At 42.6% G+C, this 12,532-nt stretch overlaps 1 protein-coding gene across 6 annotated transcripts in view; it reads right to left on the bottom strand.

Annotated features, from left to right (window-relative positions):
- The window catches only part of LOC308588109 (uncharacterized protein), a 336,103-nt gene that overhangs the window by 281,510 nt on the left and 42,061 nt on the right, over nt 1-12,532 (bottom strand). The window lies entirely within an intron of this gene.

Raw genomic sequence — 12,532 nt, 5'->3', positions numbered from 1 at the left:
GTTTCTAGCTGTCACCCTTAAATGTGTCTCTGTGTGTGGATTAATACAGTATGCATATGCAGTGGGGAAGAGGCAGATAATCTTCTAGAAGGTAAAAGCATGGCAATACAACAAACAGCATATCCCTATAAGTAGGGTGGGTGTTGTCAGAAGCTTGCTTGCTCCTTTTTACTCAAGATTTTGCACATTCTGACTAATGGCCTTGTTTGGTCTTTACTGTAGCTCCCCTGCTGCAACCATGTCCTGTAAATCCTCTTGCAAGTTAGGGATTGCCTTGGAGTGGATGTTTAGGAGAGTATATTCCAGGCATCCCCAACCTGCGGCCTTCCAAATGTTTTGGCCTACAACTCCCATGATCCCTAGCTAACAGGACCAGTGGACAGGGATGATGGGAATTGTAGTCTAAAACATCTGGAGGGCTGAAGGTTGGGGATGCCTGGTATATTCTAAAGGCAAGTGTATGTCTCCCACCCACTGTGTGTGGTTTTTCCAACCTCATCTGGGCACTTGCTCCTTTTCAGATCATTAATGTCACTTATCTGCCTTGACAGATGCATGTATTACTGAGCTGGCAAAACTTATAAGATTTTAGAATACTTAAAAGTAACAGTCAAAAGCCATGAGAAATGCATACAATTTTAAGAAATCAAAAGATGCGCATTCCAACTGCTGCATTTTAGCAACATGATAGAAGTTTGCAGGGCCAATACTAAGACTTGGAAAGCTACAAAGTTGTAAACTGCATCTATAAACTCTCACTTTTAGATTTGAATCATACATGGCATCTCACCAGTATGGGTGATTTCTGATCCTTTAAAAAAAAAAAAAAAGAAGCCTCTTTCAAAAGGTGCTTTGAATGTGGAATTTTGCTTTGGCAATTTTGGTCAGTCAGGCCTCAGTCCCTCCTTGCTTGGAGAGATAATTGAAAATATAACAGTAGTGAATCCTAAAACATAAAAGATGAAAAGAATTGTGTTCTGTTACTAAGGCTATGATCTTGAGAGTATGGCCAATTTGAAGAACACTTCACAGACTCATTCTAGAGGTTATGATCTGCTTGCCATTATTACAATCCCCTGAGAATTAGTAAATAGATGTGAAGGGTGAACTGAGACTGAAGTAGCTGGGGGAGCAAGTATGTTGCAACCCACATTTTAGATGAGCACAATTTCTTGACATCACACTCCAAAATATGCAATTGGAATAATGGGCTTTAGAATAACTACTGCAATATGTTTCTTAACTTCTCCTCCTAGTGGGAACAGGCCTCTGTTTACAGAGTAACCACTGCAGCATGTGTAAACTTAACTTTGTATTTAAGATGGCAGTCACCCAAAGTAGAACTGCAAAAGTGTAAAATCATTTTACCCTGTACTAAGGTGATTATGACAAATGAACTATGTGGAAAAGTGCTCACTGGAAAAAAGATAAGCTTTCAATCATGCGGGTATCACTACACATGATCAAAAACTATGTGGCACTGTACCAACTAGACCAGAGTAGACTAGACATGATAATTAGGAAATCAATGACGTTCTGTTTACAGTAGACAGTATGAATGTTGTCCAGAGAAATGGTACTGCCTGTTTACATAAAATACCTAATCTTGCAACAAGCTGAACAGCATACGCAAGTCTCACTTCCAAGTCATTAGCAGAGCAACAACCATTTACCACCAGCTGGAGGGGGGAGCGGCGGTTGCCTCTTGGCTGTTGGGGCTTGTTAAACATCCCCCTAAAGCTTGTTCAGCTCTGAAGTATGGCTGTTCAGCTACCAGTTAGGGTTGACCACACAGGCCTCTGAGTTACCTTCAGCAAGAAAAGGACAGAGTTGTCCAGGTACTTCTTTATCAGATGGTTTCATGCCTTTGTCCATGTAGCACGAGTGCCTTATGTGACCAGTTCTTTATTTGCATTTATGCTTCACTTGTTAGCTACAAAAGAGAATGCAAGAAACATAGCAAGACGGCTGGATGGTACAAACCACCTTGAGCTTTTGCCCAACCAGTGAAACATTAGATCAAAGTGCAGGAGTCTAGTGTCTTGTAATAGTAACAGACACAGCACTACCACCACCCAGAGGCATGGCAAGGTTTGACATCTCCAGAGATGGTGTATCAAGCTTCACAGAGCCCAGGGACCCAAATTCTTCTAAGCTTGCTTCTGGAGAAAGTACATTGCCCAGAGTGGCTTGTATTCCAGAGATCTCCAATATTGGTGGTGGCGGTGGCGGCTTCTTGAAGACTGCAACATCATTTATTTCAGAGCTCTTCGACATATTCTCAGTTGTCGGTTTAGAGGGATTATCTTCCCTGCATGGAGTAGAAGATTTGGTATTGTGGAACACACCCTCTGTGTAATTGGTTTTGCTGTCATTTGCAGAGCCTGAGCTTGACAAGTCAAAGGCACATGGCTGGATGGGAGTCTTGCAGAAAGATGCAAGAGCATCCGATGAGGCCTGCAGGTTCTCCTTTGTGCTGCTGATGGAGGAGTCTGTTGCCTTTAGAGCCAGAGAGCTTCCCTTTGTCACATTCTGCATCTTGCTTGCACTGTCACATGCATCAGGCTGGGGGATGCTGCTCATTTCTAGGAAACAGCTGCTACCCGGAGAGATGCTGTAACCAGAAGCACCAATCAGAAATCCATTTTCAAATATGTCTTTCAGTGACAGAGAACTAGAACAGTTTTGAGAAGACATTTTTTGGTTCCCAAGGAAAAGAGGTCAGTCTTCAGGATCCTAGGGGCACCTGGAGATGGAATTCAAAGGAGTTTTGTTTATTCAGTTACCCATCACCCCAAGTTACAAACTAGATTTAGACACTTGCTTTATCTATGCTAATGCCAGATAATTTTATTTCATCCTGCAGCGTGATCCAAAGCTTATTTATTCAGAATATGCTTTGTGCATGTATAGGATTATAGTGAAGGTTTTTGCCATAGGACAGGTTTTTGCCATCAAATTTAACACTAGGGAATGATGTGCATTCACTAAAATGGACTTAGGTCAGGGGTGTCAACTTAAATATAATATTGGGGTGGGGAGGCAGGTAAGCCCTGCCCCATATAATCACATGACACGGCACACACACACCATTTGAATGGCACTGCCCATCAACTGGGGGGGCAGCCCCCTCAAATTTTTTATTGTGGGGGCGAAGGGACCTTGGTCCCTAGGAGCTGGCTCCTGTGACTTAGGTTTAAATTAATCAAGTTTGCTCCAATACTTGTCTGAAACAATGTTGGGCAGCCATTTTTGTAGGTGTCAGAGCTGTTCCAACCTTGCAGGTATGGCTCAAAACATTTTGCTGCCTGATGTAAAAGACAATATGGCATTCACCCAAAACAGACACACACACACAATTCTATGGGCAGGGAACTACTGGACTGGGAGCAGAATCTTGCTTTAACACTGGCAATGGGGAGTCGGAGCTCAGAGGTGGAGCAAGCGGAAGATTCCTAATTCAACCCTCTGCTGCCTGCACCAGGAGTGCTAACTTGGCCCCACGACCATGGGTGCCAGGGGCCGTGGGTGCCATACAGCATGTATGCTCCTTGGCATCAAAATTTGTGGGTGCCTGGACCCTTCATGGAGAATTTTGTGGGTGCTTGGGCACCCAGGGTCCCAGGGAGTTGGCACCTATGGCCTCCATGTAAGGCTGGGAAAAGTCTATTGTCTGAAACCCCAGAAAGCCGCTGCCAACTAATGTAGAAAATATTATACTAAACTAGTTTAACAGGAGCATGACAAGCTGTGTGTTGCCCACAGAGCCCTAGACTTGACTACTGTAATTCGCTCTACGCGGGGCTGCCCTTGAAGCTGTCCCAGAAACTCCAGCGGGTGCAGAATGCTGCAGCGAGGCTCCTCACGGGGTCTCTGCCATGGGAGCATATTCACCCAGTGCTTTTCCAGCTGCACTGGCTCCGGTGGAGTACAAGGTCAGATTTAAGGTGCTGGTTTTGACCTTTAAAGCCCTTCACGACCTAGGACCCTTGTACCTATGGGACCGCCTCTCCCGGTATGCCCCACGGAGTGCCTCAAGGTCCATAAATAGCAACACCCTAGTGGTCCCGGGCCCTAAGAAAGTTAGATTAGCTTCAACCAGAGCCAGGGCCTTTTCAACTCTGGCTCCGGCCTGGTGGAACGCTCTGTCACATGAGACCAGGGCCCTGCAGGATCTGATTTGTTTCTGCAGGGCCTGTAAGACAGAGTTGTTCTGCTTGGCCTTTGGCTTGGAGCCAATTTGATTCCCTCCCCCTCTTTCTTTTTTCTTTTCCTTTCTCCTGCAATGAGGCTACATTTTAATATTATTTTAATGTTGTATTTTAATTTTGTTTTTAAGTTGCATTCATTCAACTTATTTTTATTATTGCTTGTTAGCCGCCCTGAGCCCGGCCTTGGCTGGGGAGGGCAGGGTATAAATAAAAAATTATTATTATTATTATTATTATTATTATTAGCCTTACAACATCTTGCCACTGCCACTGCCTATCGACAGTTGCCTCACTCCATTGAATGCTAGGGGGTTGGCCCTGCAACACAGCAAAGCCAAAAGCCAAGTCTTCACACTGCCCCCCACTGGCCTGAAATCTGCATACTCCTCTACAAAGGCAAGTTTCTCTGCAAAGCCTAGAGTAGAGGAAGCTGACAAGGGAACAAAGACATTTTTTAAAAAAGAAGTAGTCAAGAACTTAACAGGGTATACTTCAATCTCCCCCAAATAAGAAAAGCAGTTATTTCTTCTGCCCAAGATCATAACCCAAAATAGACACAGTTCAGAAAAAGCTAATATAGTTTCACAGCTGAATTCATGAGTCAAAGGAAGAGATCTGGCTAATAACTAGAAAACTGAAGTTCTGCTGGCTTATGTCTGAAGTGATAGCTTCCTAATTTAATATCAATACTTTACTACTAAGCTAAACTTATTCCACCCCCCCCCAAAAAAAACCCCTTTAAACTAATAAAGGCAATCACTTATTTTTAATACTGTAGGTTTCTTTACTTATCAAAACCCACTTCTAAGAGTTTTACTTACTTTCCCCCCTCATAAACAGCAATCTTCTTAAGTAGCACCACTACAGCTGATTCTTATAAATCCTCATGACAGATTGTGGCACACTTTCTTAATTTTCTAATTAAGCTAGTTTGCAAGGGTGTTTGGAAGACACCACCTGAAACTGTTTTAGCCATCAACCCTGCAACAATTTTCTTCCCCTTAAGTATACAACCTGGATCTTTCAACCAGCAGAGCTTAAAAGTATTAATTGCAACTATTTCCTGAGGACAGAAGCAACTGAATGAATTGCAATTGATCAAGAAGTTCAGCTCTATTCATTTGGGTCTGAATAGAAGCCATATTTCTTTTCCCCACTATAGATGTTAATTAATTTGGCCATTACTAAGTTGATTGTTTTATCACCTCTCACCTCTGCTGTCAAGAGTCCCTGTGCATGCATTTTAGCTGTAACTGAACTGTCATTATATTATTACAGTACTTACATTTTATTCCCTCTGGCCTCACTGCTTACAACTGCTCAACCTTTATCACCATGTGCAATCTAGTCCACAAATGCTTATGCCGTAATAATATTGATGAGTGATTAAGGTGCCGTTGTATGAATTGGCTACCACTGGGCAATACTTTTATTAGGACAAACTGAAATGTCATAAAATAGTGCAGCCCAAAATAGTGTTAAGCTGGATGTTGTAGACTGGAAAAGTCTCCTTTAGATGCTACAGACATCAGATTACATACAAAGATTTTGGGATGAAGAAGCCATGGTTGCTCCCTATTTTAAAGCCTGGCTGTTACCCCAGATCTGTCCTGCACCGCGAGTAAAATGCACAGGTTTCTGGTTAAGCAGAAGTAGAGAGAAACATGTTTGCCTTTATATTACCATAGCTGGAGATCAATTTGGGTGAAAAGAGACAATGGAAGACAAATTCTGTAGGTTTAAGGGGATGTAATCCTCAAAATGTGGCAGAAAAGAAATTAAAACTTCCTCTGTATATAGATCCCTCTGGGAACGGCTAGGTTTGTCAAATTTTCCAGGGCACAAAAATCAAAGGGAAATGAGTTGGTCCATAAGCAAAAACCCCTGAATTTTAATCTATTTTAAAAGCAATACTTTTATTAGGACCAAGCAGGATGTCACAAAACAGTGACAAGCTTTCAGCTATCATTTTCTCCAGTATTACTCCTTTTGCAGCTAGTGAAGGCACAATTGAACCCCTTGGTCAAATTAGCACTGTTACTCCTGCTTCTTTACCAGCGGCATAGCAGGCGGTAATACAGTGGGTGCAGTTCCTCTTGGCATGGAGATGTATTGATGAGATGACTGCTACACCTGTTGTATGCTATGAAGCTGTTAAACAGCCTAGGTGAGCCCTCCTCAACCTGATGCCCTCTGTGCTGGCTGGGGCTTGATGGGAGTTCCAGTCCAAAAGATATGGCGGGCAGCTGGATGGTGAATAATAATAATAATAGTAATAGTAGTAGTAATAATAATAATTAATAATAATAATAATTAATAATAATAATTTATTATTTATACCCCGCCCATCTGGCTGAGTTTCCCCAGCCACTCTGGGCGGCTTCCAATCAAGTGTTAAAAACAATACAGCATTAAATATTAAAAACTTCCCTAAACAGGGCTGCCTTCAGATGTCTTTTAAAGAGAAGATAGCTGCTTATTTCCTTCACATCTGAAAGGAGGGTGTTCCACAGGGCGGGTGCCACTACTGTGAAGGCCCTCTGTCTGGTTCCCTGTAACCTCACTTCTTGCAATGAGGGAACCTCGGCGCTGGATCTTAGTGTCCAGGCTGAACGATGGGGGTGGAGATGGCCTTGAAACTCAGGCTGGGGAGAAACAAGTGTTTCTATCCAAAATTCGCAAAACAAGAGATCCTAGTTACAGATAGGTAGCCGTGTTGGTCTGCCATAGTCAAAATAAAAAAATTCCTTCCAGTAGCACCTTAAAGACCAACTAAGTTAGTTCTTGGTATGAGCTTTCGTGTGCATGCACACTTCTTCAGATACACTGAAACAGAAGTTGCCAGATCCTTCTATATAGTGAGGAGGTCCTACTTTGAGTAGAAATGTTTCTGTGACTTTATAGAACCGCGTTCTGTTTTCTCTAAACAATTCCTTGCTGTATTGCTGGGGGAGTGAGTGTTAAAAGAATACTTGCCAGAAGGCACATGTGAAAGCTAGCACCTTTCTTTATCTGGTTGCCTAGGCAACGGGGGAGGTGGTGGCTCTCTCTATCTTCTGAGCTATTTTGCATTTCAGTATGAGAGGAATGCAGTGCAGAGAAACATAATGGGCTTCAGTGATACAGAATAATCATGTCTGCTTGCGAGTAAGACCCATTGGACTCAATGGGATTTACATCTGAGTAAACAGCAGTCATGGTGCATATCCTGCCTGTTAGCACAATGTGCATTTTAAAAAAATAAGTGAATGTGAAATGTGTATTAAAAGTGTTCGCTGAACCAACACACAGAGATAGGCACTTTCTCACACACGGAAGCAAAGGGACAGATTAATAAATTAATAAATTCTGAATTCCAGGGGGTTGGACTATATAACCCTCGGGGTCCCTTCCAACTCCATGATTCTGAGATTCCATGTCCAACAGCTTGACCTCACCCCCAAAGGCACACTCCTCCATTGTCTCCTGAGAAAGACGGGTGCTATAAACAACATGATTCTATACAAATTCTATATAAATGCTCAAAAGGAAAAAAATGCCTTCCAGTAGCACCTTAGAGACCAACTAAGTTTGTTATTGGTATGAACTTTCGTGTGTGGAAGGGTTTTTTAAAATTTTGTTTCCACTACGGCAGACCAACACGGCTACCTACCTGTGCTCCAAAGGAGTGAGCTACTGACAAGTCTCTCCCGTGTCTGGTTATGTTTCTGGCTGCTGAGAGTAGGTGGGTTATGAGTTCTTTGTGGTGTAAGTGGGCACTGTTGTCTTGGAAGATGTTTAATAGGGCCAATTCTGAGGTGATTTCTAATACTTGCTTGGTTATCAACTCAGTACATAACATTTTACATATTTCTCGTATGGCTGTTGTCCAGAATAGTTGAATTTTGGGACACTCCCACCACATGTGGAGGTATCTGCCTGTGGAGGTGCCCCTCTCCAGCATTTTGGTGAGGTTCCTGGGCGTGTTAGCGCTAGTTTTCTTGGTGTTAGGTACCACCTGTAGGTGATTTTCAGAGTGAGTTCTTTTCTTTCTGTTGATATGGATTTAAAGCGGAGTTTAGACCACATTCTGGTCCATTGAGGGGGTTAATCTCACAGCCGATGTCATCCTCCCATTGTTTTTTGATTGTGCCCAACCTCTCTCACCACCAAAGGAACACAAATGAAAAACAGAGAACCTGCACAAGCAACGCTGACCCAAAACCCCACATATATTAAGTAAAATAGAAACATTACCACCCTACCCCACCCCCACTCATCTGTCCCCCACTCCACCTCTTTCCCCATTTTCTTCCTACAGTCTCAACAAATGAAACCAATTTGTAAAAAAATGTTACATGTAAAAAAACCGAGACATTGCACATACCTTTGTAAATCAAGAAAATCTTTTTAAAAAATACATTAAAAAAATAAAGCTACCTTTTTTTTTTAAAAAAAGGAGTGAGCTACATAATCATGGAACCTGTCCATCGCCTTGTTGAAGGTGGATCATTCTGGCTGATGTGTTGAAAAACAGTGCTACAAAGCCCTAGCCGATGCATTTTTGGTCAAAAGCAAGTCCCACAAAAATTCAGTGCCTTAGGCTGCTGTTCCATGCACTTTGAGATGCAGTACACTCCAACACGTTTGTTAAGGCCTGATGAATTCACAGGGCTTACTCCCTAGGAAGGACGGCAGCCTAAATTCCCATTAAACTCAAAGGGACTTACTTTCAACTTACACATGCTTTCTTACCTCCAACTCCTAAGAAAGCACAAACCACATGGATTGCCTATCCTGCAGTTGCATTTGTGGTGGCACCTAGAATGCATATGATAGCTGAGTGTTGTCTTTCAAATCAACAGAGCCACATTAAAATAAAGGGTGCTTAAAGATTTTCTTGATTTAGAAAGGTATGTGCAATCTCACTCTCTCTTTCATATTTTTTTTAATGTAACATTTTTTTTACAAATCGGTTTCATTTGTTGAGTTTATAAGAAACATCAGCGCCATCTACTGGCAGTGACAAGAAATGTCTAATCTTGACAAAACGGTTAACAGTGCAAAGTCCATTGAGGTCCATGGGACTTATTTCCAGATATAAGACTTCTGGAAATCCCTTACTTTGCTGATTAGTGCCTGCCTTCATTTTGCAGGTACGGAATCTTTCAATTGGGGCATCTTAATTGCTGAAATACATCAGAGCTATACCCAAATATAGTTTATACCCTTAGGAAGAACTTCAGTGGCACCTTAAAGACTAACAGACGTATTGGGATAGACGCTTTCAGAGGCTAGAGTCCACCTCATCAGATGCATAAAGTGGTTTTCCCAACACTAGAGAGTATTTTTTAAAAGACAACAACAAAGGGATTAAAGGGCCAATAGTCTCCACTGGGTGTGTCGCATTATCATGCATGGCGCAAATGAATCCGAGATTCAGTGGGAGTGGGTGTGACCAACACCAGACTGGTGGCTGGTTGTAAATCAGATAAAAGCTATTCTTCCTGTTATGGCCATGGTACATACTGTTCCAGTAACATCTGTTAGGATGAGAGGAATTCTCTGCCTCAGGCAACCACCATGGCTCCTTTCCATGTCAAGGGCTCCCTCCTAGGCTGGGTGACAAGAAGGAGTCATCTCAGCAAAAGGACCCACAAGATCCCACCTATCGGACATCACCACAAATATGCGGGATGCAGCAGGGAGATTAGCCTATTTTAATTTTCATAATAGTCCTTGGGGAAAAATGACTTGTTCAAGGCTAAGCCGGTACAAGCTCAGCACAGTACATCATGTCGGAGTTTTGCTTTCTTTTGAGAAACCACCCGATGTGAACGAAAGCTTTGCTATTGTTTTTAACAACTTGTTTTTAAGTAGCTGACTGTACATTTAGTACAGTGAAGAAGTCGTGCTTTGAGGAAAAAAAAGACTTGATTTTTTATTAAATTATTATTCTTTATTTTTACTTGTTATTTATTAAATTTCTACACTGCCCTTCACCTGAGGATCACAAGGCAGCTTGCAATATAAAAACACAAAAATGCACAACTTAGTAACAATCAAAATGAAATAAAAAAATTCCTTCCAGTAGCACCTTAGAGACCAACTAAATTTGTTATTGGTATGAGCTTTCATGTGGTATGAGCTTTTTATTTTGTTTCGACTATGGCAGACCAACACCTGTAATTAGTAACAATAAATTACACACACACATTTTTAAAAGATCATAGGTTGTTTAATTAGCCAAAGGCCTGGGAGTAGAGGAATGTTTTTTGCCTGGCGCCTAAAGATATGCAACTTAGGCACCAGGCAAACCTCCTTGGGGAGAGCATTTCACAAATGAGGAGCCACCGCAGAAAAGGCCCCTTCTTGTGTTGCCACCCTCTGGACCTCTCGCAGAAGAGGCACATGAAGAAGGGCCTCAGATTATAACTGCTGGGTCCAGGTCCGTTCATATGGGGAGAGGTAGTTCTTGATGCCTCCCAAGCTGCTTATCTTCCTATCACCTACTGGAAGCAAGGGGGAGAAGAAGCGATATGTATCTACATTTAATGGAGTAACTGTGTCATGTGATAATGAAACAAAGGGAAACCTGATATTGTAATACAATCAGCATTCTTTCTTTGCAAAGAAATAAGAGGAACAGGCAACTAAGCTGCCCTGAAGACAGGGCTGGATTTACGTTTGATGAGGCCCTAAGCTACTGAAGGTAATGGGGCCCTTGATATGTCCAGGTGTCCTTTGTCAACTGCAAATTCTTGCTGGTTTTTGTGTTGCATATACTGTGGGAGGCAGTGGAAGACAGAAGTGCCTGGCGTGCTCTGGTCCATGGGGTCACGAAGAGTCAGACATGACTAAACGACTAAACAACAACAAATAGGTATCTAAAGTCATTTGCACATGCAGAATGTAGGCACACTATATATAGAAATGAGCAAACCAGTGATAATTTAGGGAGCAGGCGGGGCTCATTACTTACCTCATAGGAGCCTACACAACACAAAACACTGCTGCTGTATGTAGGTTTTATTTTATTTGTTTTTTTTATTTTATATTTTGGAAATGTACATCCAATTTTTGGGGGGCCCCCAAGAGAGTGGAGCCCTAAGCTATAGCTATATGTAAATCCGGCACTGCCTGCAGATGTTGTTGGACTGGACTACAACTCCACTGCCTATAGCAGCTGCACTCAATAGGAGTTCAACATCTGGAGGACCATAGGTTCTCTTTCCCTGTACCACCTCTTGATCTCATTGGTAGCTTGCTACCTTTGCGTTCATCTGTCTGTTAAGGCACAATACTCCTTCGGGCACTTTTTCTCTCTTGCAGGGGCTTTCTCAGCTTTTAACATTTCAATGGCAGGCAGAAATCCAATGAGTGAAGCTTTCCCAGCACTGAATTAGTGGAGGATGGAAAAGGCACCGCCTCTTGAATTTCTGCCTGTTGCGCAGCAGTAATGAAAGACGCAGATGCCCTGCTAGAAACAAGGATTGCAATCCTAGGGTCGCAATGATAGAGGGAAGCTGTGTAGGGTTAATTGTTGGACCTAAGAGTCTCCTCCGTCAAGCTCGCTTAGGGTTTGCTGGGACCCATCACTTTCTCTCAGCCCCTTGCCTACCTCAAAGGGTTGTTAGGAGGACAAAATGGCCCGGAGTTTGTGCGCAGCATCGACACTCCGAACTCCTCTACTCTAACCTCTTGGAGGAAGGGCAGGATAAAACCGGAAAGCGTGAAGCGCCGTCCACTAACCCTAAGAAACCACCCCCGCCTCGGAATTCATTAATGGGAAAAGTTACATTTTAGCAGTGCTAATAAGCGAACTCAAAAAGTGAAAGGAAAAAGGGACGCTGCTCATTCAATCTCGACACATCTTTTCCTTAACAGGAGAAAAAAAAACCCAAAATAAAGAGGCGGGTTATATAAATACCTGCAATCCACAAATACAGTCTGTTTAAGAAATGTAGCACTTAATAATAATGATGATGATGATGATTTCGCCTACTGAAATAATAATGAGAAACCGATTGCACCCATCTTATTTCCCACGTAAGCATTTTGGCTTTTGTTTCTTCATTGCTTGCTGCAGTGTCGCAACACCATATTTCACTTTCTTAGATTTGGAGCAGACTTCTCCTTTAAAAAGGAAAATAAAAACTTTATAAAGAGATAATACAGTATACAAAGCTGCAACTTGCCCGCGCGCGCCACTTTTTTTTTTTTGCCCTTCCCACCTCTTCTTCTTCCTCCGCCTCCTCTTTTTCCCTCCCAAGAATACCCTGTGTGTCGTCAGCCTCGCGCGCGCGCAGCGTCACTCCGCCGGAAAAGGTGGCTGGCTGGGG

Source organism: Podarcis bocagei, assembly GCF_964188305.1.
Source record: "Podarcis bocagei genome assembly, chromosome: 5".
NCBI classification, from domain to species: Eukaryota; Metazoa; Chordata; class Lepidosauria; order Squamata; family Lacertidae; genus Podarcis; species Podarcis bocagei.
This window is presented reverse-complemented; position numbering and strand designations above follow the sequence as displayed.